This window comes from Balaenoptera physalus (assembly GCF_965194825.1).
Source record: "Balaenoptera physalus genome assembly, chromosome: 9".
NCBI classification, from domain to species: Eukaryota; Metazoa; Chordata; class Mammalia; order Artiodactyla; family Balaenopteridae; genus Balaenoptera; species Balaenoptera physalus.
The window spans coordinates 30,826,610-30,853,072 of record NC_138888.1 but is presented as its reverse complement, the minus strand read 5'-3'; the positions used below and the strand labels follow the sequence as shown (position 1 = coordinate 30,853,072).

Sequence of the window (26,463 nt, the reverse complement as noted above, 5' to 3'; positions counted from 1 at the left end):
AAGTTACCCAGCTTGTGGTCATTTATTATGGAAGCTCTAGAAATCTAATACAGCCCCCCATCTCAATTTTTTAAAATAAAAAACTAACAATTCTCAGATTTTTACACATGTACCTAGGCCATGGTTGTCTCTGCATTTGTTTGTGATGTGAACTTACCTCAAATATACATTGTTTCCTCTTATTTGAATAGATCTGTAGATTAGTTAATAATATTGTATCAAGGGTAATTTCCTGGCTTTGATAATCAAACTAAGTAAATGTAAGATGTTAGCATTTAGGGAACTCTACTATTTTTACAACTCTTTTTGTAAGTCTGATATTATTTCAAAATAGAAAGTGTAAAAAGTAAAAAAATATAAGATTCATTATCTATAGCTAAATATATGTGTTATCTGCTTTTGTTTTTATTTTTGGCGGGTAAAAGAGAAGGGGATAAAATGCCCTTCTTGACTGGTCTAAGTATACTGAGCTCAGTGAGAAAAACAGGAGGTGATTAGAGCTCTTACGAGCAATTTTCCTATACTTCTTCTTCCAAGTCTACCCATTTAAGATGTGACTTGTTGGAACATGAGTGGAACATAGCTCTCCAAAACCAACTTGCAGTTCTAATAAATTAAAAATTAAAACAAAAGGAAGGAGGTGATGGGTGGAATCTGTAATGAGCTGGAAATTTTGTAAATCCCCATCACCACTTTTCTGCCTGCCCGTTCTTGTTCCTGGCATCCCTCTTTACATACCCACCCGAGGCACAGGTTGCTGTCCCTGTAATAGCAGGTAAACCAGCTCTGACAAAGGTTATCCAAAGGGCACCTGGCTCGTAAAGTGATGCAGCCTATGAGAACATTTCAGCCAGAACTAGTAGTATAGATAGATGATTATAAGGTCATGTGACTATTTGCTTCCCTCTCTCCCTTTCTCCCTCTTTATCTTCATCCCTGATGGGGAGAACTCTTTGAGAATGACAATATATCTGACTTTTTAAAAATTAATTTATTTATTTTTGGGTGTGTTGGGTCTTCGTTTCCGTGCGAGGGCTTTCTCTAGTTGCGGCGAGCGGGGGCCACTCTTCAACGCGGTGCGCGGGCCTCTCACTATCGCGGCCTCTCTTGTTGCGGAGCACAGGCTCCAGACGCACAGGCTCAGTAGTTGTGGCTCACGGGCCTAGTTGCTCCGCGGCATGTGGGATCTTCCCAGACCAGGGCTCGAACCCGTGTCCCCTGCATTAGCAGGCAGATTCTCAACCACTGCGCCACCAGGGAAGCCCCTATCTGACTTTTAAGAGGCAACCAAATTGAGCAAGAGAATGATATCACTGTCCCACAGGTAATCCACTCTGAAAAAGTTCAGGGTTCAAAGCAAAACCCAACTTATTGATATGGTATCAAGAGGTCACAGCTTGAATGGACTTGGCAGCTAAAGCCCAGGAAATCATGTTCAAATCAGATGGAGATGACTAAAAGAAATGAAGAAAAGGGAAAACCTGAGGGAGAGGAGATCTCTGGGAAATAATTCACTCCGTACTGCAATCCTGAATTCTCCTAGGAACTACCACCTTCATGCATGACCATGCCCGTGCAGCCACAGTTGACCAGTTCAGGGATGGGTGCCCAATGCATCAATCCTTTTGGGGGATTTTCAAACTATGAAAGAGAACCCACTGCCCTCTAGAAGGTGGAGATTGTGGAAGAAGCCAGCATGTAGCGAGATACAATAAAGTCAGCACACAGAAAAGTGCCAAAGACAAGACAGTCTTTGAATACCTAACTTAAGCTGTTCCTGAAACCAGCTGCATCTCTGCCATTCTGTGGCTTATTTATTCAACCTTTCCTCTTATTTCATGAGTCAGTACATTCCTTTCTATTTCCTAAGCTAGTTCAAGTTGGGTTTCTGTTACTTGCAACCAAGAGCCCTGATTAATAATCACACAACTATATATCATCAACTTATCAATGTGTGTGTGCATTTAGGTATGTGCTATCTGAAAATCTCTTTTTTTCTCTTAGGAAACTTGCCATATAAAACTGCTTTGTTTTTGTTTTACTCTTTTATTTTAATTATTATTCTTAATTGGATCTGGGTAAGTTAATAACAAAGTTACTTCAATAAAATGCCCTTAATAGGCAATATGGGGAAAAAAATCACCCCCTCTAACACACATAAATATCTCTCTCCCTTGCTTATTGATTCCTGAAATTCCACATAGGCACTTAGTACTAAGGCTGTTTTACTTGGTGAACATGCAAGTACCCTTGAGAAAGGTAAAACATTATGATTTACAGTCATTAATTTCTGCATGTGAATTAATGAGGTACTTTTGCCAAACACTTCAAGCATATTTTAAAAAAAACAAAATAAAACAGAAAATTACCTTTAAGAAAGTTCATCACACAGCATGCTTAGTGTATGTATTGTTTTTTGAATTTTTAATAGACTATTCACGAACTCTAAGATAGCTTCTGGCCCTATATTTATATACTAATTTTTGGTTAACTGAGATATTTAATAAGCTAGAGATCACCTACCTACTCTAAGAAAATTTAAATTAACACCTGTATGGCCAGCAAGGAGTAGTGGAATGACCTGGAGTTTTGGAGACCAAGTTCACGTCCGCTGTGCCACTAACCAGCTGTGCGACATGACCTTGAGCAAGTCACATCACACTAGTTCTTACTTTCCATCAGGCTCTAAGGCTCTAGTTTATATACAGACTAGACATATAAACATAAATATTACATTCATTAATCCTCAAAACAACCTAATGAGCTTAGGTAACAGAATTTTCACACATTTTATAGAAATGGAAAGTAAAACACATGTAAGTTAAGAAACTTGCCCAAGTGTCAGAGCCCTGATTTGACCTCTGGTGGCCTGCCCTGGGAGTCGGTGCTCCTAACCACCACACTGATGTACTGGCCTCTTTATTGGCAGGGTAGTAGATGGGGCAGTGTCTACTCCACCCAGATCACTTCAGGTCCCTGTAGCCTTTACTGTGTACCCATCACCCAGGTTCTGGTGCCTAATTTCTAGGCACCAGAGGCATGATTTTGGATTCACTTTGCAAACAGCAAGAAGTACCAGAAAATGTACATTCCTCTAGGGAAGGTGAAAGGTAAGAGAATATGAATGTCTGGTAATCTTGTGTTAAATAGGACAACTCTAAACATACTTTATATTCTTCATGGGTGCTATGGATTGAATATTGGTGTCCCTGCCCCCCAAATTGATATATTAAAATCCTAACCCCCAAGCTGATGATATTACATGTGAGACCTTTGGGAGGTGATCAGGTCATGAGGGCAGATGCTCATGAATGGGATTAGTGCCCTTATAAGAGACCCCAGAGAGCTCCCTTGCCCCTTCTTCCATGTGAGGTCACAGTGAAAAGACAGCCATCTCTGAGGAAAAGGTTCTCACCAGATAGCAAAGCTGCCAGCACCTTGGTCTTGGCCTTCCCAGCCAAGAGAGAAATAAACTTCTGTTGTTTAGAAGCCACCTAGTCTATGGTATTCTGTTAGAGGAGACCAAACGGGCTAAGACAATGGGATTAAGTTACACCTGGAACTACAAGGCAGTCACACCCTTGCTTGGCTTCTTCCCCTTCCCTAGCCTTACTCTGCCCCCTACTGTTTTCTCCTGGTACTTCCTTAATCGATCCTTTGTACATAAAACCTTGTCTTAAAGGACTGAATCTGGGAACCCAACCTAAAGGAGGTAGCATAATGGAAGAGCATTTTTGGACCACATTTTCTTGGGTTTGAATCTTGCTCCATTACCTTCATATTTACTTATTTTCCTTGAAATGTATTTGACATATAACATTGTGTAAATTTAAGGTGTACAACATGCTGATTTGATACATTTATACACTGTAATACAATTGCATCAAACTTGTTAAAGACTAGATTTTAATTATTCCCACCACAAAAAAAAGGAATTGATAATTACGTGACTTTCTATCTCTGTTTCCTAGTTACTTAACGTCTCTATCTCAGTTTCTTTATCAGAAAATCAGTGATAATGAGAGTTACTCATAAGATTACTTGAGAATCAAATGGCTGGTACATATAAGGCAACAGACACCTTGTAGGTGCTCAAAAAGTGATGTATTATTATAAATTGGATTCTGGGTTTTTAAATACATTTTTAACATTGTGCCCACATAGATAACAAGCAAAACTATGCAAATAATTTATTCACAAATGCCAGTATTTCAAAATCAAAATGTAAGGCTTTATGTTATAAATATTCAAGCAAAAAAATATCACCATGGTCAAATGTTTTACTGCAAAATATGTCATCATATGAAATACAAATTTATGTGTGCCTTGTCGATTTATTTAGGATTTGAGTTTCAAATCTGTAGATATAAGACTGAGATGTATTTTCTTGACAGAGATCTTTTTCTGAATTACGACCACCCTCCTTTCTCCAAAAGAAACTTAGCTACGTTGACACTTATGTGTGTTGATGTACAATTTTGAAATATAAACGTTCCTTATCATTTTGCTCCGAAAATCTTTTCTCTCAAAGAGATGCCCTCCATTCATTCATTCATGCACTCAACTAATCAACTAAAAAACAAAAAAACAACAAAAAAACCCCCACACACCTATATCTACTCTACTGTTTGCTCTTTGTTAGGTGCCAAGGGGGGAAACAAAGATGCGTCATACATGAATCTGACAGTCATATGGTTCATATTCTAGAACGGTAGAGAAGCAAAGGCCAGAGAATGATCATTTTTGGTTGCTTTCCAGCACTGATTCCCCCAGAAGATTTTCCTACCAGAATCCTGAACTGCTTAACTACACCATTGGGCTAAGAATGATTCCTACTTCCCCTGAGTGGCCTAAACCCATCTATGTGATCCCATCCTTGACATGAACTTAAATTTGTCAAATCACAGGGACTTTTCCATGGTGGCTGACCGAAGAGCTGTCCTCTCCCTTCCCCAAGATGCGGAAGAGAAAGTGTTACATCAGGAATTGAGGCTGCCATTTCCCTACCATGAGGGAAAACAGCCTAAGCCTGAAGACAACACAATGGTAAGGGCCAAACTCAAAATGAAGCTGCAGCTCTTGAAACATCACAAACCTCCGGACTAACAGGTTTGCCTGAAATAAACGCAAGCAATGCTCAGTTGAAATAAAACTGGGTTTGATGCTGACAGTAATTATCAATGACCATTATTTTCTTCAGCCACCCTTCATTTGTTTCTTCCCTCGCTTTAGACAAACAATGCAAACTGAGATGAGCACCCAAATCTGGATAAAGTCAGAAGCTTTGTTAATTAAGACTTGGGGGAAAAAAAAAAAAAAAGAGTTCCCCAAATATTAGCTAATGGCTGAGTCTCTGGTTCTATGACATATTTGAAAGCGGATATTTTTTCATGAGAACACTGAATAGTTAGAATATGCCACAGCAGTATGGCTTATCCTATTTCATGTTTCTCATCTTCAAAATATCCTTCAAGCTACTTTCCAGTCACAGCATTCATCCTACTCCACACCTCCTACACATCCTACCTGAATTATACCAATAGCCACACACTTATCTTCTTAAATGTTTAGGAGCTTGCTTTCTGGACCACACTCCATATCCCAGCCAAACCATCTTCACAGATTACTACTTTTCACACTGTAAATCTGAATAACATTCAATGGCTCCATACCACCCATCTGGTAGCTGATCAAGTCCACACTTCTTTTTCTGACATCCGGGGCCCTCTGTCATTGGCTGCGTGTTAGTTACACAGCCCTACATGCGTGAATTTCCATCCATAAGAATCACTTCTCTTTATGCATCATGTTCGTTCTTACCTCCATGATTTCATTAGCACTGTTTTCTCCACCCAATACATTCCCCTTACTCAACTTGGCTTGTTAAAATCGTACTCATTCTTGAAAGCCCAGCTTTTGTTTTCCCTGGATTCCTTCTCTGATTATTTTGGCTCACATTTGCCTTGTTTCTCTGAACTTCTTTTGGGAGGCAATACTCTGTGGTAGCTTGAAGCCAAAGACTTGGTTTAGAAGCCAATGTCCAGAGCTTACCAGCTGTGTGACCTGAGGCAAATTGCTTAACCTTACTGAAACTCAGTGTTCTTATTTATAAAATGTAAATACAAACCAACTTTTAATCCATTATAAAAGTAAAGGAAAATATGTGTCTAGTACATAATAATTCGTAGTAAGACGTTGAAAACTCTACTCAGTTCTGTATAACTTAGCACATCTATCATTTTTTCCTTATTGGATGCAATAATTTCATACATGAGCTTTTTTCTCCCTACTTGGAGTAGCAACTCATTGTCCTACCGCTTGCTGACAATTCATTACATGGAGCAGACTTCTTCAAAGTCTTTATTATTTCTGTGCTTTAATTAAGAAAACAGAACATCAAGACTAGTTATTGCTAGTTATTCTCTGACATGTAATTTCTAACTTACTTGTAAGTGTGAGCTGTTTTTAAACAGTGAATTGAAGTTTTAGGTAAACTTGCATTTCAGATTCTGGCAATTCATGGAATCAAAGGTACATACTGTTTATATAAAATAGATATGATTTGCTGTTTCATACTGCAGAAAAATGGTTCAGAGAACTTATCCAACAGTGCTATTAGTCAGTGCATGCTATTCAGTGCAGCAATACATATATCAAAGGTATGAGTATAACTGGATTTCTGCCAATCCTATGCAGGGTAGAGAGACACACGTGGACCAACATGTTTTATGAAGGATAAAAACTGCAGAAATGGGGGATATCTGATAGGAACATAGCTCAACATCACAGAATGACAGGGGAGACAGAACAGTGCAATAAAAATGCATGGACACTCCAACTTTATCTAAAGTGATCCATCCTCCTACTGTGGAGAAGTGGACTATACCTTAATAGAGGAAAGAACTGGAAGCAACACTCAGCTGAGCAAACACTAAATTAACACTAAGTAAACACTAAATTACCAAAATAATGAGGAAAATATTCGCAACATTTATGTCAAGCAAAGGGCCAATTCCCTTGATATAAAAAAGGTCTGATAAACAAACAAAAAGACAATAGTAGAAACAGGCAAAGTTACATGAGTGAAAAGTATATAGCAAAGAGATACAAGTGGTTACAAATAGAGAAAAAGATGTTAAAAGTCATTCATAACTAAATAAATGGAAATAAAAACAACATACTCTTTCACCTATCAGATTGGCAACATGTTAGAAGTTTGTTAAAAGGCAATGTCGGAGAGTGGACTGAATGCTGTATCCCCCAAAAATTCATCCATTCAAGTCCCCATCCCCAAAGTGACTATATTTGGAGAGAGAGCCTTTATGGAGGTAATTAAGGTTAAATGAGGCCATAAGTGTGGGGCCCTAATCCAATAGGATTAGTGTCTTTATAAGAGACAGGAGAGTGCTCTCTTTCTCTTTCTCTCTCTTTCTCTCTCTGCCATGGGAGGACACAATGAGAAAAGAGCCAGCTACAACCCAAGAGAAGAGGCCTCAGAGTGAAACTTACCTTGCTAGCATCTTGATCTTGGACCTCGTAGCCTCCAGAACTGTGGGAACTAAATATCTGCTGTTTAAGCCACCCTAGTCTATGATATTTTGTTATGGCAGCCTGAGTAAACTAAGGCAGACAGGAAGTATGTAATCGCAGAAAACTGAAAATATTTAACGTTATTAATTAAATTATATTAAATTCAGACAATGGACTACTACACAGTCATAAAAGAATTAAATAGATCTGTACATACTGAAGTGAAACATTTTCCAAGAGATAGTTAAATGTAAAAAGCAAGTGTCAAAATATATAGTTTAATTCCTTTGAAGTCTAAAAATAAAAACAAGAAAAAATATGTATGTAAAGAGAGAGGACTTAAAATGTAAACAGAAATAGACACAAAGGTGTATGACTGCATATGTATAGGAAATTACAGAAAAATACAAGAAAACATTAATGATGGCTTATGAGAAGCAGAACTTGCATGGTAGAAATTAGAACTCTTTGCTTTTCACTTTATGGCCTTCTGTATTTGAGTTGTTTACACTGAAGAAATATTAATTTTATAATATATTTTTAAAATTCTGGGTTCATCACTTATTAGCTGAATGGCCCCTGACAAGGTAATTAATTGAGTCTTTTTTTCCTACCTCATAAGGTGATTGTGAGAATCACATGAGATATTAGAAACTCCTACACAGTGCATGGTATATACAAACATCGTCAAATATTAGTTCTCATATTTCCTATCCATAATCTATCTAGGATACTTCCTTGAATGTTACATATATATTGCATTTGTGTTATGCTATTATACTTGAATATATAATACAGAGTCCCCAAAAATGTAAAAAATGTTTATTTCCCTAATCTTGAGTCAGTGCAACAATAGTCTGTTTCCTCTCATGATTTTTTAATTTAAAATTAGTTATTTACAGTAATAATTGACCAGGATGGAACAACATACTGTTCCTCTGAAAACCCAATTATAGCGTCCAAATTTTTAAGCCCTTAGAATAAGAGAGTTTTCTTCCCCAAACCTGCTGTTAAGACTTTCCAGCCCACTGGCAGATGTCACTGAGTTGGCTTCACCTCTGAACAGACACAGCTCCTGCTGGGAGGGTCCCAGCAAAGACACCGAGACCTTTCCTTGGTTCTGCATCAAACATTTTCTGTCTCCCTGGATTGTTTTTGCTTTTTGGTCTCCTTTGAAGCTACAGTTGCTGGTCTGCTTTTTGTTTTTGTTGTTGTTGTGTGTGCGTTTTTTTTTTTTTAATGGTTTAAAGGCCTAATAATTCCATCCATGAAAGGACAGAACTCAATTACTAACAGATGATCCACATGATAAAATGCCATAGCCCCAAAATAGGGGAAAGAAAAAATTTAGTTTTTCATTTAGCCCAATACAACTGACATGTAAAAATAACTGATTTAATTCTGCATATTTTAAAACTAACTCTTCAAGACTTGTTTCCACATCCTGAAACTTCTAGTACCTGTGTTTATATATAATTTATCATAATAATTTTGGCAGATTTAAGTAAAGTGTATTATTTTAGCATTGATTCATCATAATTTAAGGATTGTTTTTCCTGGAGAAATTTAATAGATGGGCCAACTTTTTTTTTCCTCTAGGAGTACGGAAATAATCATTACATGGCATTTTTTATTCCTTCAGGCATAGCTTAAAGATTAGATGTAATTGTAAGCAATACAAATGAATAACACTGCCTCATGCAGAATTCTATGTTGGCTTTTATCCAGAGGTGTAGAATTCACTGCTCTTTAAATTTAAATTAAATTTAAGTTTAAGGCATAGTCTATTTTTTTATCTTGTAATGAAAGTAGGAGAAACTGATGTTAAGTATTTTTCTCTAAGATACAAAACAATGTCGCTTTAGAGCTGGTAGTAAATGTAGGTTTCCAAATCATAATTCACTTCATTGAATTTTGGCCCTTTCTATGAAGTGTCTACAAGTAGCACAGCAGAACTGTTCAGTTCAGCCCATAAATTAGATACATAATCCACAGTGCCACACATTCAAAGTTCATTTGTTTCAGGGATACGAGATACTTTACTGAACACTGTTTATAATTCACCATCACTGACTTGAATTTAGATTTGAGTCATTCATCCAACAAGCATTCATTAAGCACCATTGTCAGGACCTGTACCCAGAACTGAAGGTCTAAGGATGAGCATGGCACAACTGTCCTGGGGCTTAACTTCTAAGGTCAGGTAAAAAGATGCGTCCCATAGGAAATATATAGGTGCTATAGCATCAGTAATAGCTATCATTTGTATTTATGTGTACCAAGCACATTACACATACTATCACATTTAATTTCATTTCATCTTCATACCATCCAGAGACAGGTATTATTGTCTCATTTTATAGACAAGGAAATTGAGGCACAGTTAAGTCAATGGAACAAACTCACACAGCTGCTGAGTAGCAGGCTTGAATTTGCACCCAGGGCTGACTAGCTTAAGTCCCATTCTCTGGGGGACAGTTCTTGTCTCCCTTTCTTATCCACACAGACTGCAGTGGGGATCTGAAGGGGGAGCTATGGTTAAAAAAAGAATTGGAATAAGGCTCAAAAATAATTTTGTACTTTAACACTACAGTACTGTTTCAAAGAGTCATTTGATTTTATTTATGGAACTTTGCCCTCTGGTTGGAAAAAGGATGATAAAAATAATAAAAAAGAAGGTGAGGGCTTCCCTGGTGGCACAGTGGTTGAGAATCTGCCTGCTAATGCAGGGGACACGGGTTTGAGCCCTGGTCTGGGAGGATCCCACATGCCGCAGAGCAACTGGGCCCGTGAGCCACAGCTGCTGAGCCTGCGCGTCTGGAGCCTGTGCTCCGCAACAAGAGGCCGCGATAGTGAGAGGCCCGCGCACTGCGATGAAGAGTGGCCCCCGCTTGCTGCAACTAGAGAAAGCCCTAGCACAGAAACGAAGACCCAACATAGCAATCAATCAATCAATCAATCAATAAAAATAAATTAAAAAAAAAATTTAACCTTAAGTCAATATAAATATGAGAAAAAAAAAAGAAGGTGATCTCACAGAATTTGTTATTAGCCATTACTACAATTAAGAAATACATATGGGGACTTCCCTGGCGGTCCAGTGGTTGAGACTCCGTGCTTCCACTGCAGGGGGCACAGGTTCCATCCCTGGTCGGGGAACTAAGATCCCGCATGCCATGCGGTCAAAAAAATTTTTTTTTAATTTTAAATTAAAAAAAAATTTTAAAGATTAAAAGAAATACGTATGTATAGTCTTTACATTTCAGGAAAATTAAACAAATACCAGCGGATGGCTTTTATAATTCTGGCTCCCCTCTTTGTTTCTTTCTTATTCTCTACATGTTTAAACATGAGGCCTCCATAAAAAGAAGTCCTCATTTATAGGGCAATTCCATGAAAAGGGGAAAACAACAAAACGAAGAGTGTCTCACTCAGGCTATGGCTGAGTTAACACTGCTCTTCTGTGGGTGAACCTCTACTCTAGATGGATAACCCCTCCTCCACGAAGCCTTCGCTTGGCTTAGTAAACAGGATCACACTGAATTCACCTTTTCAAAGCCCTTCAGTCTCCTGCTGCCTTCTAGCTATTTGAATAAATAAGTCTTCTCCTCTAGATGTAGGTTTCTGGAAAGCAAAGCAAGTATCTCATTAATCTTTTAAGTTATTTGCTTGCTTCTGATTTTAAAAAGTTTATACCTATAGAAAATAACATCATTTATAATAACCACCCAGAATTAATTAGCATATTGTCATTTTTACTTTGTTGTTCCTCTTTGCCCCCACTAAATCCAGCGTATTTCTCTCTTCTCACTAGGCACTCAATGGTGACCTGAATGACAAACTCAGGCATTCAGAGTCTCAAGGAATAGCTCACGGGTCATTAGTCTTAACAGGTCTGATCTTCTTTTTCCTAAACATGGTCTCCATCTTCTTTAAATTAAATCTCAAATAACTTTTGCAATCAGTACTTTTTATCAGAGCTTAAATATTCTTAGGTCTGCTGTTATAGTAATTACACACAAAATGGATCTATTTATGAGAGAAACATAAAAAGCATGGGTGATTTATTCCATATTCTTCTCAATCAGATAAAAGCCACACTCAATCTAAACTTCATTATTCACTACCTTCATAGGTATTCATATGAGAGAAATGTGCAGTTTCAGAAATGTGGCCAATCTCCTTTCTTGGCAGTTGAAAGAAGAAACCTAAAAATGATCTGATAAATCGAGTTATGATAATGGTTCCAAGAAAGAACTCGTCATCTTCTCTCCCCCATGAACCATCTCTTCCTTTGGATTTTTATTAATCTTAACCCCTAACATCAAATGAGCTGCCAAGTGTTTCAACTTCCACTTCTACAACAACACTTGTGTGTATTCTCTCCTTATTTCCCAAGCCACTCTCCCAGTGGCGGCTGTCTTTTCCTCTCACGTATACTTGTCCTAGATTAGAGGCTAAACTCCTATCTCTAATCTTCTGTATTCTAAAATCTCAACAAATCATGCCATTCCTCTAGTCAGAATGCAACAGTTCCGCTCTGCCTCAAGAGAAACTCACTTTTCAACCTCCTACCCATGCTCCATAGGATTCTGTCACAAGATCCTCAAACATTACTAGGAAGATCTGTTCTCTGCGCCTGTGGTCATGGCATTCCAGCCTCCTCAATCCTGAATCTGGAAAAACTGAAATGTATCCATCAGAGCTTGAGCTTTCAGTAGGATAGCTAGCTGTTTTAAACACCCCTCAGTTGGAAAACATCTGGATTCTCAAAACTTAAACATACCTTCAAATGTACTGATAAGCTCGGTAAGAAATTAAGGGAAATTTCTCAAAGGTAAATTTATATGTATATATGTTTGAAATCAAAGTGATAAACAAAAACAGAAACTGAGGCTCCTATGAGAATGTATGTCTATACTATGATCCTAGAGTCTCCGGGAATAACGGTGAGAGGATAGGCTGATTGAATGATAGGAGAGGGGAGCCTGAACTTGACACATATCTCTTCCCCCTCCCCCATTTAGACATAGAATCTGGACCCCTCAATTTGATACAACTCCAGTGAAATGTAGGCTAGAAAAATCTAAATGCTACCAAAGGCAGCCAATGAAAAAACCTGCTTCTGCCACAAATCTGGGTTAATATGTCCTCCCCAAATTCATATGTTGAAGTCCTAACCTCCAATGTGATGGTATTTGAAGATGGGGCTTTGGGGAGGTAATTAGGGTTAAATAAAGTCACAGGGGTAGGACCCTCATGTTGGAATTAAAGGCTTATAAGAAGAAACATCAGAGAGTTTGCTTTCTCTCTTTCTTTCTTCCTGTGCTTGCACAAAGAAGAGGTCATATGGGCACACAGTGAGATGGCAGCTGTCTACAAGCGAAAAGAAGAGGTCTGGGAATGAAACCCACATTACTGGCACCTTAATCTTGGATTTCCTAGCCTCCAGAACTGTGAGAAATAAATTTCTGTTGTTTACCAGTTTTCTATCACACATCTATATGAATAGCTTAAAATTAAAGGGTTGGCAAGATGTGAAGTAACTGGAATTCTAATACACTGCTGATGGGAACATAAAATGGTACCACTACCTTGAAAAACTATTTGGCAGCTTCCTAAATAATTAAACATACACACCATGCAGTCCAGCTATTCCACTACTAGATATGTATCCAAGAGTAATAAAAACATATGTCCATACGAAGACTTGTAAAAGAGCGTTCGTAGTAGCTTTGTATGTGATAGCTAATCCCAGTGTGGTTTTAATTTGCACTTCCTTAATGAGTAACGATGTTGAGCAGTGTCTCAAGACATTGGACATCAATTATACCTCAGCAAACCTGTTAAAAATCACACCATGCAACACCACTATACTCCCTCTAGAATGGCTAAAAATGGAAAGCACTGGTGATATCAAGTATTTACAAGGATACAGAGCAACTAGAACCATTACACACTTTGAAAAACTGTCCTGTATCTAGGTTGAAACTGTATTCTTGGGGCAAGAGTAATGGTATGCCAATCCCAAGGGCAGACATCAAATGGCCTTATAGTTTCTACTTTCTTGCTTGGAACATTGCCACCATCTTTGAACAAGCTCAATCTGGACTTCTGGAGAACATGCTACTATAAAGGAGAGCCCACTTCCCAGCTGAGGACTCCTAGGCCAGCCTACAAAGAGCTGACTCTCAACCACATGCGACAGCCCAGCCACCATTAAAGAACCACCTACACAACCCAAGCTGGTTACAGACCTATGAATAAGCAAAGCAATAAACAGAAGAACACCTGCCAGCTGATCTGTAAACTATAATAAATGTGTATTTATTTAAAGCCTTTGAATTTCGGGGTGGTTTGGGACACAGCAATAGCTAACTGAGACAAACAAATAAAAAATCTGGAATATACAGACAAACACTATATCACACAAAGATGAAAATGAACACATGATTTTCTACATGCAAAAGCATGGCTACTCACACAGCATGTTGAGGAAAAGAAGGCAGACACAAAAGAGTCTGAATATCTGATTCTCTCTGCATGAAGTTCAAAACAGGCAAAGTTAATAAACAATGATTGAAGTCAGAATAGTGGTTATGTCTGGAGAGAAACAGTACCTGGAAGGGATCTCAAGGGCCACTTCCAGGGGAGAGGTCATGTTCTCATTTCTTGATCTTGACTCTGATTCCATGAGTCAGTTCACCTTCTGAAAATCCAGTGAGTCATATACTAGTGTTTGTACACTTTTATATATGTAATTCAGTAAAAGGATTTTTTAAAAAGGAATCGGTAAGGAATGGAACAGCAAATTCACCAAAGAGGTAATATAAATAAAAAGAGCATCAGTCTCTCACTGAAAAAAGCAAGTTAAAGCACTCATAAATACTAGTTTTCATCCATTAGTAGGCAATGAACTTAAAAGACTGAAATATTCAGTACTTGAGAGGGAATGAGGAAATATCGGCACATTGCTAGGGTGTAAACTTTAGAAAGTAATCTAATGAATAAATTAAAATTTGTAATGCAGATAACCTTTACTCAAGGTTAAAGTTTATGAATCTATAAACTCACTTATTTAATCTATAAACTATTTAATCTATAAAGTAGTTAAAATCTATAAAATCTGTAACTATTTAATCTATCTATAAACTATTTAATATACAAACTCATTCATTTATGAATCTATCCTACAGAAATGAAACCACTAATACATAAGCATATACTTACAAGACTATTTATTGAAGCACTGTTCATAGCAGCAAAAAAAATTTAAATCGCCTTGAATGCACATCAATTGTGGATCGCTGCAAGAATTGTGGTTTATACGTAATAGGGAACTTAATTATATAAATATTAAAGTGTATGTATTATTATAGTTTGACCTGCAATGATAAGGGTGGTAATTTGAAAAAGCAAATTTCAAAGTAATATATATATATAGTGATCCTACTTTTGTTTCAAAAAAGAAGGGATATTAACTCAATAAAATCCTATATAATTCTGTAATTTTTTCCTTGAGCATAAAGTTATAGAAATTAACAAATAAGTCTGTTAACATTGGTTACCCCAGAGAAGTGGAATTTGGAAGAAGGGGGACACCGCTATTGTTTCTTTTACACAGTTCACAGTTCACTTTTTTCTTGTTGTAACAAGTTTTCATTACATCGAAAATGAAATATGTACACACGTTAGAAAATACTTTTTTAAAAAACTCCCAGCATTTAAATTAAAAATAAGAACATCTATTCACTTCATTAAATGCAGTTTTCAAATTTTATATCCAATCAGCACAGATAGACACAAACATTATACAAAATAGACCCCCAAAAAGAAGAAAAAGCTAAAGCATTCTCTTGAGAAACAGTGCACAGAACAAACTCCTTAATCTTTCAACTAATGAGGGATAAAATTTTAACAGTTGTGATCTCTTTTCAAGATTGTTAAAGGTCAGTCCAGGAGGACATCATATCACATACAAATTTCATATGATTATTAATTCAAGCTGAAGAAGAAATAGTCTTTAAAATATCTTTTAGCACTTGGAACAAATACACTTTGAAATAAAGTGACCAACCCAAAAATCCGTTGGAATTATTTGCTATATGAGTGGAAAATATTACTCAAGAGTACTGACATTTCCTGTTTATCATTTAAAAAAAGAACTTAGTTATCTAACCTTGTAAATTTAATTCAGTTGTGAATCCTACAACTTCTTGCAATGAGAGCTTGCCTTACATAACAAATAAGATACGTTTGGCAGGCTGGTTCTTAGAGGAACCAAGCTTTATCTTAAAAGTGAATATAGAAACAAAAAGTAAAGATAGTAGAAAGAGTGAACGGCAAATTATAAAGAGCTAATATACCATACGAAATCCAGTTGGATATAAATATATTTCAATGTTTACCTCTTTTTAATGTCTCAGAAAACTCAATGAGATCAAAGTGAGTTTCACAACTGCTCTAAATTACTGGACAATTATATTTAAGTAATTTAGAGCTTTTCCAAAAGCTCTAAAAGTTCTTTCATTAGAGATTATTAAAAGATGACCGAGTAGAAAGGGATATAACTCTTGGGTATATTTTTTACCTTAAAATTGTTTTGTATTTCATATACTGAAAGATGCAGATAAATAACAGCAATTTGGGATTCATGACCTAAATTTGAATCATAGTTTCAATTAATTAACTGGATGAGGAAGGCAGGTTTTTTTTCACGAGACTTCATTTTCTGCAACCATGAAATAAATGATGACAAAAGCAAACAGAAGGTTTAGAGTGTCAGAGTAAAACATATCATATGCCATTAGAGCAGATGCTCTACAAGCATTTTCAAATAATTAATCTGTGAATAGGTAGTGTCTCCATTTTGCCAATGAGGAAAGTGACATCCAGAGAAGTTATGTTTAAGTCACCCAAGGTCACACAAGTGGCAAATGGGAGAGCCAGGATTTGAAACCAGCTCTAAGTGACCATGAAAACAAGGTCCTCGATACTTAGGTTCATATAAGTTAAATAAATTGTGTAAGCTCCCACTGCTAGACTACAGGAATATGTTTTACAATATTAAATCCTCTGGGACATTAGGAAAGTCATCTAATTTTTCTGAGCCTCAGTTTCCTCATCTGCAAAATGACATAAGTAGTAAGTAAAGCACAGTGCCTGGTACCTAAAGAACAAGCAACAAATATTTGTTTTTGAAAATTCAATATTCTTAAAGCACTTTCAGAGTAATCTTGAGAAGACAGGAATTATTACTTCCATTTTGCATATGGGCATATACTGATACCAAGATCATAAAAGGTAAGAGGGGCATATTCAATAACAGGCCACGGTATTTACTGCTGTGATGAAACTGTGTTGTTTCCATTCAAAAGGACTAATTTGCCTTGAAGCCATGAAGTTAAAATCAGCTATTGTGGAGAAAATATCCAATTTCATTAATAAAGATAAATTTGGAAAGTCTATGGAATATTTTAATAATTATGAGAAACATTCATCTTTGGAGGGTGGTTTTAAAGAAATATTTTTTCAAAGCTCAGGCAATAAATAAACTATCTCTTGAGATCTTTTCTAGGTCCATGATTCAACAAAATGAACAGCTAAGTGATACAAACCTCTTGTATAAAGAAGCCCACACACATTACATACTTGTAAACTACTGGGAAAACTCGACTGATGTTGACAATGCGAATGGATGTCCAACAAACTCAATAGTCAAGTCACCCTACAGTGAATAGAGCTCTAGGGAAGACCTCTCACTTCCATGAGAACTGAAAGGCCATCACTCTCTTCTGAGGAAGTGTCTGCAGCTTTTCTTTAAAGAGCTAAATGGTTACATGCATATGTGTGCAATTAAGAGGTAGCCTTGGTTTCTATTTTGGAGTGTATGATGCAACTTGCCAGAGTTCTAACATTAAGTAAAACTATAAGTTCATGACTGGGGATAAAGCTACACAATGGTATCATTCAAGATAAAATCAGTGACCCCATTTAGGTAGTGAAGGCCACAGTCTACAGTCCCTTTCAATATTTGACACTAGGGGCTTTGGTGTAGTATGCCTAAGGCATTCTCTGATCAAAAAATGCAGTTACCCTGACAACAAGTAACTGCAGGGATTCTGCATTCTAATCTGACATGACTATGAATTTAAAGTTCAGCCAGCCGCTGCTGGTTAGCTCTAGCATAGGCAGATGTTGGCTGGAGCATCAAGGATTCTTTGAGACATTTCTTCCTCGGGGAAAAGTATACAAACAGGAGAATTATCAGCAATGAGTAAGTTATGTAACTTCTCTGGGCTTCAGTTTCCTAAAATGAGGATAATACTACTACCTACTTCCTAGGGTTTTTTTTATGAGGATTGATGACTCACAGAATGTACAGTGCTCTCAGTAAATGTTGTCTTTCATCTAGTTTTATGTTGGCGCTTAAGCACGTGAACAGGGAGGCTGCCTCCGAGTCATCCTCACCACACCTGGATCCTTACCTAAGATCCAACTGGTTGTACTTTCCCCAAATGATTCTTTCCACACAGCACAGGACTGTGCCCAAAACTCTACTGCTCTCTCCCTTCTTTTTGCCTCAACTGCCTGTACTTTGTAGTTTGACACCACGTTCGCTTGCCGGCTCTGGGGTTTCTCTGTTATGCATGTGTGCATCTCTTCTCCCCATCTAGATTGGAAGGTCATTGGGGTGAAAGGTTATGTCTTATATTGTCTTGTATCTGACAAAAGACATAGAATTTTCTGAAGTGGACACTCATTGATTCTTCTTTGCGATTTAGAGGATAGTAGGAAGGTATATTTCTAGCTGATTAAGCATATTGTGTGTTAAGTACACATCTGATTTCTGAAACATATCACAAACAAAGTGCCTCTCCTATATTCTCAGGACTTCTCACGCCAAGCTAAAAGGCTGAAAGGCTCTAGCATTTATGTACTCAATAACAGTTATTTACATGGTCTGGCTGTTAGTCAATATTTAAGATTCCACATAGAGCAATTCAGTGGGGTTTCAGTGATGAAAAGATGTCTCTTTGTTGGTAATGGAATGCATTCAAAAGTCAGGAAGGTGGTCTTCTGTATACAGTTTCCAAAATGGATCCATTACATTATAAGCATTAATGTATAGAGTTAACTTCGAGGTGTATATTTCCCTAGAACATAAGTCTTTTTTCCTTCGTAGAAGAAAGTATCCCTTATATCTGAATTAGTTCATGTTGAAATTTTATAATGAATGTCAGCTGTGGCTCCAGGAAACAGCTGGTGTTTTCGCCTCTCCACTTCCACAAAAAATGTGCAATGCATCAGGAATAAACTATCTCAAAACCATAAATTGCTTAAATCTTCATGTGCAGACAACTAACAGTGCATTTCAATAGTAGATGTTTGATGTGTGTTCAATTTTTACAACATTTGTTGAATAAAACAGTGTATTACTATAAAAATATGCACCGATGCTATGTAATATGAAGAGCATTTTTACTAGGTGCTATAAAATCTAATTTAAGTATGGTCTCCTGGGAAATTTTAATACATATAAAAGAGTGATTCTCAACCACAGAGTTCATATCAAGATCATTTAAGGAACTTTTCCAAATGACAGCAACAACTGCCACTAATGTAAGGGCCTGGACTGCATTCCATGTGGAAGATTCTATCCACATGGTTCTAATGTGTACCCTAGGTTAGGAATCAAGAAAAATATAATTATTCAATGAAGCAAGACTCAACCATAACTTTTTTGATATGTGAGTGTAATATTCTTCTTCATAAAATAGATATATTATTAAACTCTTAGGTATAATCTGAATTTTTGATGTAGAAATGCATTCATTTTAAATGCACTGAGAGGCTTGATATTTTAAAGAACACAACTGTGCAGCCTTATAAACTTGAATAGTAAATAACTGATTTATGTAAACTAAGTTTCTACCACATATATACTTTTCTCTACTAATTACTAAAAGCTCCATTCACAAAAACTATAAGAAATTTCAGTGTTGCATTAAAAAGGAAATAATGGGTGTCATCCTGTTTTGAAAAGTATAGAATTTTTTACATTGAAAATAGACATCAAAATAAAATTGGCATGTTATATCCCATGAGAACACACACATATACACACACACACAAATTATCTTCATTCCTTTTATAATTTTTAGTATAACTTTTTATTACAGTTTATTTTATAAATTGTATGAATGTGTCGATTTATTTTATACATTTCCAGTTTTATCAATTTCAATATTTCACTAAAGTCATAGAATTTTAAGGGTTAAAGATCACTTAGAACAACCTCTTGGTTACATAGATTTATAGTCTTTGACTTGTGCTATTAACATGAATTCAATCTCTTGAGAAGCACTGTGGTGCAGCCCGTGAATGATCAGCTGACCAATGGTTACTGCAGGATTAGAACCCACACTCAGTCTGGTTCTTAAGCCACTCGGAGATATCAACACTTTAAGACCTCTCTCCAACAACATGGCTCTTCTTGTTTTTAGGGTACTTTTCTCTAGGCACTTTGCCATACATTTAACTTCCAAATGGAAATGTTAGTATTTTTTCTCACATTGCCAGTGAAGGGCAATAAAGTAGGTCATTGCCGTTATTTTCACTTAACTCCAAAGAGGATTGTAACTCAGCTTATAGAGAAGGCTATGGGCTTGTTTCCAATGATCCTTATGCTACAAGACATGTCCAATAAGATTAGCAAGCTACCTTCTTTCCACTGAAGTTCCTGTCTCCCTAACATCATCTCTGAGATCTAACGTTCCGTGCCCTTTTGTATCCATATGCATAATCGTTCACCTAATCAGCCTAACTCGAATCTTATTTAAATGACTTCCTAAATCACAAATGAAACTTTATAGGTGTCATCTCTTGTTCGTGAGCATTTCCAATCCCCAAGAGTGAAAACAGTAGGCCTTTGTGTACTCAAATGCCATCCAACCAGGTCTAAGTCAGTTCCCAGGATCTTTATACTGACATTTCTGGAAGGTTCCAGTGGGATCTGCTCATGTAGCCCTCTGTCTATGCACTGATTCTATAGGACATAAAAGTAGCCTGGGTACTGAGGAACTTATTCAAATTATGTTTCCTTGATATATATCACCTAGAAAAATCATAAGTCCTGGGCTAGTAGTATTGTAGAGAGAAAGATCCACTAGTTTTGCTATGAAGATCTGTGTTCAATCTTGGCTCTGCTTCACAGAATTTGTGCAATGTTAAGGAAGTTACTTATGCCTGCCATGCCTCACTGCGTTCATCTGGAAAGTGGTGGTAATTCAACTTACCTCAAGGGAGGCTGTGAAAAATCCAACAAGATAATGTATTTAAAGTAGCAAAAAAATAGGTAAGTATTTTGCTTACATACTTACCTGTATGTAAGTAAAAGTCATTCATATCTTAATATTACCATACTTCTTAATCCTATAGTGCCATCAACATCTAGAATCCAACCTAAACATCTTAGTACTCTTTCAATAGAAGTGCTATTATTTACCAATTTTTATAGCCAATAATTATCAATAGATAGGCTAATGCTTCTCAATTTTGTCATCCAACCTTTTGAACTACTTAAAAAAAAAAAGATGTACCAGATTGGGGGTAGAGTTGGGTGGTAGAAGAGCAACAAAGAAGAATAACTATCTTTTTATGTCTGCTGAAAATTATTTAAGGCCATAGAGTGGAAGGCTAATGGGTGATCTAAGAATGTGAAAGAATATTTCCCAGAGGTTAGTCACCAGCTGGTTTTTATCCTTACTTAGCCAGAACAGGAGGAAATTAGCTTAAATTTCCTTTGGTTTAGAATAATGGAAACAAGCTATGAAATCTAATTCCCAGGGAATCTTTTCGTCAAAATAAAATAGAGACTTACTGCCTACCGTGGTTTCAGTGCGGTCCTGACTTTAAGTATGAGAAAATACTAGATGAATTTATAGTCATCCATCTCTATAATCCCCATCAAGAGAAGAAAACAAGCAATTATGAGCCGATTATGCAACAGGTGTCTTCACTTGTAACCATTTCATCTTCGCTGGAAATTGTTTTTCCTACCTCACAAGGGAAGATGCACACTGAGAGTTTAGTTTGCCCAGGGTCATTGAGCTAATGAAAAGCAGAGTTAGAACACAACCCCTACCTGTCTCTAGAGTCCATCCTGTGTGCTGTGCCAACCTACAAGCTTTCCTCACCCTGGCACTCTTAATTCTATCCTTATTTTAAAAGGACATTATTCCCAAGATTTAGAGTTATTTAGTTGTTTGTCTGTTTATTTAGATTTATTTTATTTGGATTATATCCAAGATTTAGAGGTACCTGAACACCAATGTAAATTGGGAATATAGCTAGTACTTATTGAGCTATCTAATATATGCCAAATATATAAGAACTCTACAGATATTATCTCATTTGATAATGACAGTTACCATCTGAGACGAGTACTATTATTATCCCCATTTACAGATGGAAACCTAAGCCTCAGAATGTATGCTAAGAGAGCCTATGACCGAGGGACTAAAGAAGGAGACTTTTAACTTCAAGAAGGAGGACTTTTAACTTTAAGGGAGGCAGTGGGGTCCTAAGCATTGTCACCCTGGCATGCCCAGGGATAGTGAGAATGAAGCGTATCAGGAAGTCACACCACAGGGCATCCAAACCCCAGCACAGATTTCACTTTTAGTTTTCAGCAAGTCATAGATATTCAGAAGTAAAAAAGAGCCAACTGAAATCATCTGGTCCAATCCCTTTATCTTACAGACAAGGAATTTGAGGATCAGGGTGAGGTTAAGTGCTTTCTCTAGGGTCAGAAAGCTAATTAGTGACAGAGTTAGCAATAAATCACTTCCATGAAAAGACATGCTTTCAAAGTGAATTCAATTACCTCCACTCTCAAGCGGCTACTAAGAACACCCATGTAGCTAGACAGTCTCCAATGTTTCAGTGAAGTCAGTATGACCCAAGAGGATCTAGAAAGAACTTGGCAGCACTGAACAATCTAAGTCAGTAATTTTTAAAATGTGCTAATTTGAGTCAACTCATTACTGTTAGGGGCGGTGCTCCTGCCAACTTCTCTTCTGTTCAAAGTTATAGTTTTAGCCACAGTAAATGCCCAAGTAATTTCATCTCTTCTTTGGTAGATAAATCTGTACAACATTTCAGATATTCTTAGATATACTTGGACATAAGGGTAAAATTATTTTGGTATTTTGGTATTTATAAATTTTGGATGACAAATTCCCAAAGAAGAAGATCCTTATGTTTTTACAGCATGATTTTTTTCTAGAAGGTCAAAAATCATCCATTTTGTCAATCAGTGATCAAATCCACAGGTGCCAGTGGTCATGCATTGGTATTAAGAATTTAAGAACCACATATAGTGTTGCAAAGTATTTAAAGGGAATGGAAAGTATTTTTACATGAAGCATACTTGGAAAGCTAATTTCTTTCAACATACTAAATAGATCTATCTGAAGAGCTAAAGTTTGCCTTTAGGAAATATGGTTGAATTAGTAAAAGATAAAAGGGAAACATCAAGAAACCCAAAAAAGTACTATAGAGTTGGAATGAAAATGGGTGAAAATACAAACAACTGTTCAGTCAACAGTCAATAACAAACACCTACTAGTCTGCCACAGAGTAAAGTGAAACACACAATGAAAGAATGAGAACTAAAGCATGGAGTCTGTGAAAATGCATCCTGATGACAAACCAAAATGCTATTTCCATCAGGGGGCAAAAAATCACATCAACTAAAATATATTTTGAAATATCATTTCAGGGAAAAAAGGAAGAAGATACACTGACTGAGAAGAGATCATTCTAATTGTTGTCAAATCATGTAGTTTGACACTGAGAATTTCCAAGTTTTACTAAATTTAATCCTTAAGTCTTACACATTTTCAGAAATAGAAACCCGCTATCACACTTGACGTTTCAGAATGTGTTAATGCTAAATTTCTCCATTTGATGGCGTCCTTTTATTTCAAAAAGAAGAAGGAATGAACATAATAGGGAAACCGGACAGCAGTGTTCATTTAATTTCGTATATAAAGTCAAAGGTTCATGCTGTGTGTCTAGCACAGGAAAATCAATTTTTGAGTGACTATTTCATGGCTATACAGTACTCTGGCTTCAAGGACATTTCATGGTTATTCAGTGTCAATTGTGCTTAGATTTTCTTATCCTAGGAAACATTCCCCAAATTAAATCACTCAGATTTATGAATGCCAGCAATGAAAAAGAAGAGCGGCATCTAACTTCATAGCAAGAAAGATGTTCTGTCCAGTAACAAGTATAAAGCACAGCATTTCACTTCTTGTGTAGATTGCTGAAGAGGAGAATGATGAGTGTTTTTTTCACTCAACTTCACGTTTCTCCTGAGCAGAGAGTTCTCAAGGTGGCCTCCCTAGATGAAATGAGCAACAATCTCTGTTTTATTTGGAACTCTGACTGTCTAGAAAGGGTTGGCTGGTGTGGAATCCCTCAGAAACCCAGAAACCTAACAAGATGTTTAACAGATTAGCAACTGTGTATCACTAGTGATCAACATAATTTTATTTAGTTACTTTATTTAACAAACACTATGTGCCAGGCCCTGTTCTAAATTACAAATATTAAACGCCTTTGATTCATTTAAGGGTCATAACAACCCTATTAGGTGAGCACTATTATACCCATTTTTCCAGATGAGGAAACTGAAGTACAGGACAGTAATTACTTTGCCCATGATCACACAACTAGTAAAAGTAATCCTCTCTTAAAACTTAGCAATAGTCAACCTTCTAGCATGATGTTTGTCCTTTTCTGGGCCTTCACACAAAAGAGTAGTTTTCAATGAAAAGTCATTCAGAGAGCAAAACTGAAAATAAATGGACTGATAAGAGTAATTGAATTTATTAAGACACATCAGATTTAAACAGATGAATCAGAAGTTTAGTTCATCTATGGGGAAAATCCCCTGACACTAAAAGCTCCTCAAGAAAAATAAAAAAGTGTGTTAAACCAACTGACAGCCCCAGCTTCTAGCAGAGTATATCCAAGCATTACTATAAGTTGGGATAATGATATTATATTGACTAAAGAGAGTGGAAAGAATCACTTTCTCTAAAAATTTTAAATTTGGGGTAATATCACATATTTGGCAAAGCTCAAATAGGGTCATGCTTAAATATGAAGAGATAGGCTGGAGGGTGGGTCTCAAGAGGGACTCACAGAGATGATCTCATATGAGAAGTATGGTTTTAATATAATTTACCAAGAATTTTCTTTTCCACAATCTCCATATCTGTCATCTGACAACATCAACATTTTCAAGTCATAATTTTAGACATTTTTTGCAAGCATCAAAATACAAATCAATAAACTGGAATCACAAGTAAATTGGAATGACCAATAATTTATATCATAATCCCATCTTTCCTACAGATAAAATTATTTATCTTTGTTATAATTTTAGAAATTATTTACCTTATTATTTTGTACTTTAGTAGTAAATCATTTTTATCATTATATGATTAAAATTTAAGCTGTAATTAGTATTTTGAATTTTAGTCATTTCTATTAAATGTATTCATTGATCAAACCACCGATATATTTTATTTACCTGCTTAGTTTTATAGTTATTACAACTACTAAATGTATACTAGGCAATACTATCAACGTTTAAACTTCAATTACAAACATTTGCTTTGAAATAGAGTCCAGAGAATACAACTGATTTCTCATAATACTAGTGTAATCAATATGTTCTTAAAACTCATTGCAAATGACACACAACATAATACAATATACAAGCAATGTTCTTTTTTCTGAGAAAGCACTTTTTGTTTGTATCAGAGAAGAACCGAGGCTTTTTCATGCAGCCAATGTGTGGGATATAAAATAAGGAATAATCAGAAGCACTTAGCCAATGGATTTTTGAAATATAGTAGTCTTTGGTTCTATGAAAAGAAGATACACTTTTCTTAAATTATTAGAAATCATCTCTGCTAAGGAAAAGAGAATGGAAATTAGATAATTTCTTAAGGTAAATTAGAAATCTATGAATTCTACTTTAAACATTTATTAAAATTTTATTGTAAACTGGCAGAGGCTGCAGATTAAAACTGTTTTTGAAAGACTATCTCAAAATTTATACAACCTAAATATTTTCAATTTATTTTCCAATAGAGCTTTCTCTTATTTCTGTGTTTGTTGTTTTTTGTATATTATCCTATTTGAGTTCATTTGCGAGTTAAATGTTTCATAATACTTAATGACTTAAAATATTTTAGGGATTACCAACAAGCTCAGGAATCTAGTCTATAAGTGGTATTCATGAGTAATAACAGAGTCTAAAATTTTAGCCACCAACCCTCCGCCCTGCAACAACGAAAGTCTGTATAAACCTTGCTCTCCGACCTGCAGCCCCTCCCTCAAATCCCCTCTTGTTCAGGGTAAAGACCTTTTGTCATCTTACAGATCTCCAACCACTGCAAAAAAAACCAAAGCAAAACAAAACAAAAAAAACTGCTCCAAAGCCTTTCCAGTCACTGAGATCCCTCTTGATACCTACGAAGACAGCAATGTGAACCCGAAAGTACTTAATTCCAAACACACCCTTAGATAATAGATGCACACATATCTGAGTTTTACTATGATATGCTTGTGACGGGAAAGCTAGCTAAGACTTCTTAGATGAGGTCCTAAGCAAATACCCTACATAGAGGGTCAGAACATATACTGCCATCCCTTAAGTGTAGACAACTGTTTTTATTTCATTCAACTTAATTACTAGCATTAATAAAAACAGGAATAAAAATGCATTCAGGTAAGTGGTTAAGGACTTTACATCCTATCAATTAACATTTGCTGAAAAATGAATCAAGGACCTGGTTTGTGAAACATTTGCTTAACCTATAGTTTTACATTTGACCCTTAAGCCAGGTT

General features: G+C 36.3%; 1 protein-coding gene and 1 long non-coding RNA gene across 3 annotated transcripts in view; both read right to left on the bottom strand.

The window, feature by feature from the left end:
* The window catches only part of MOXD1 (monooxygenase DBH like 1), a 77,891-nt gene that overhangs the window by 27,019 nt on the left and 24,409 nt on the right, over nt 1-26,463 (bottom strand). The window lies entirely within an intron of this gene.
* On the bottom strand, nt 986-25,517 carry LOC309667014. The gene is made up of 2 exons (XR_014267476.1): nt 12,956-25,517; nt 986-3,437 (listed from the first exon to the last, which is right to left on the bottom strand). It is a non-coding gene; the product is annotated as an uncharacterized lncRNA (long non-coding RNA).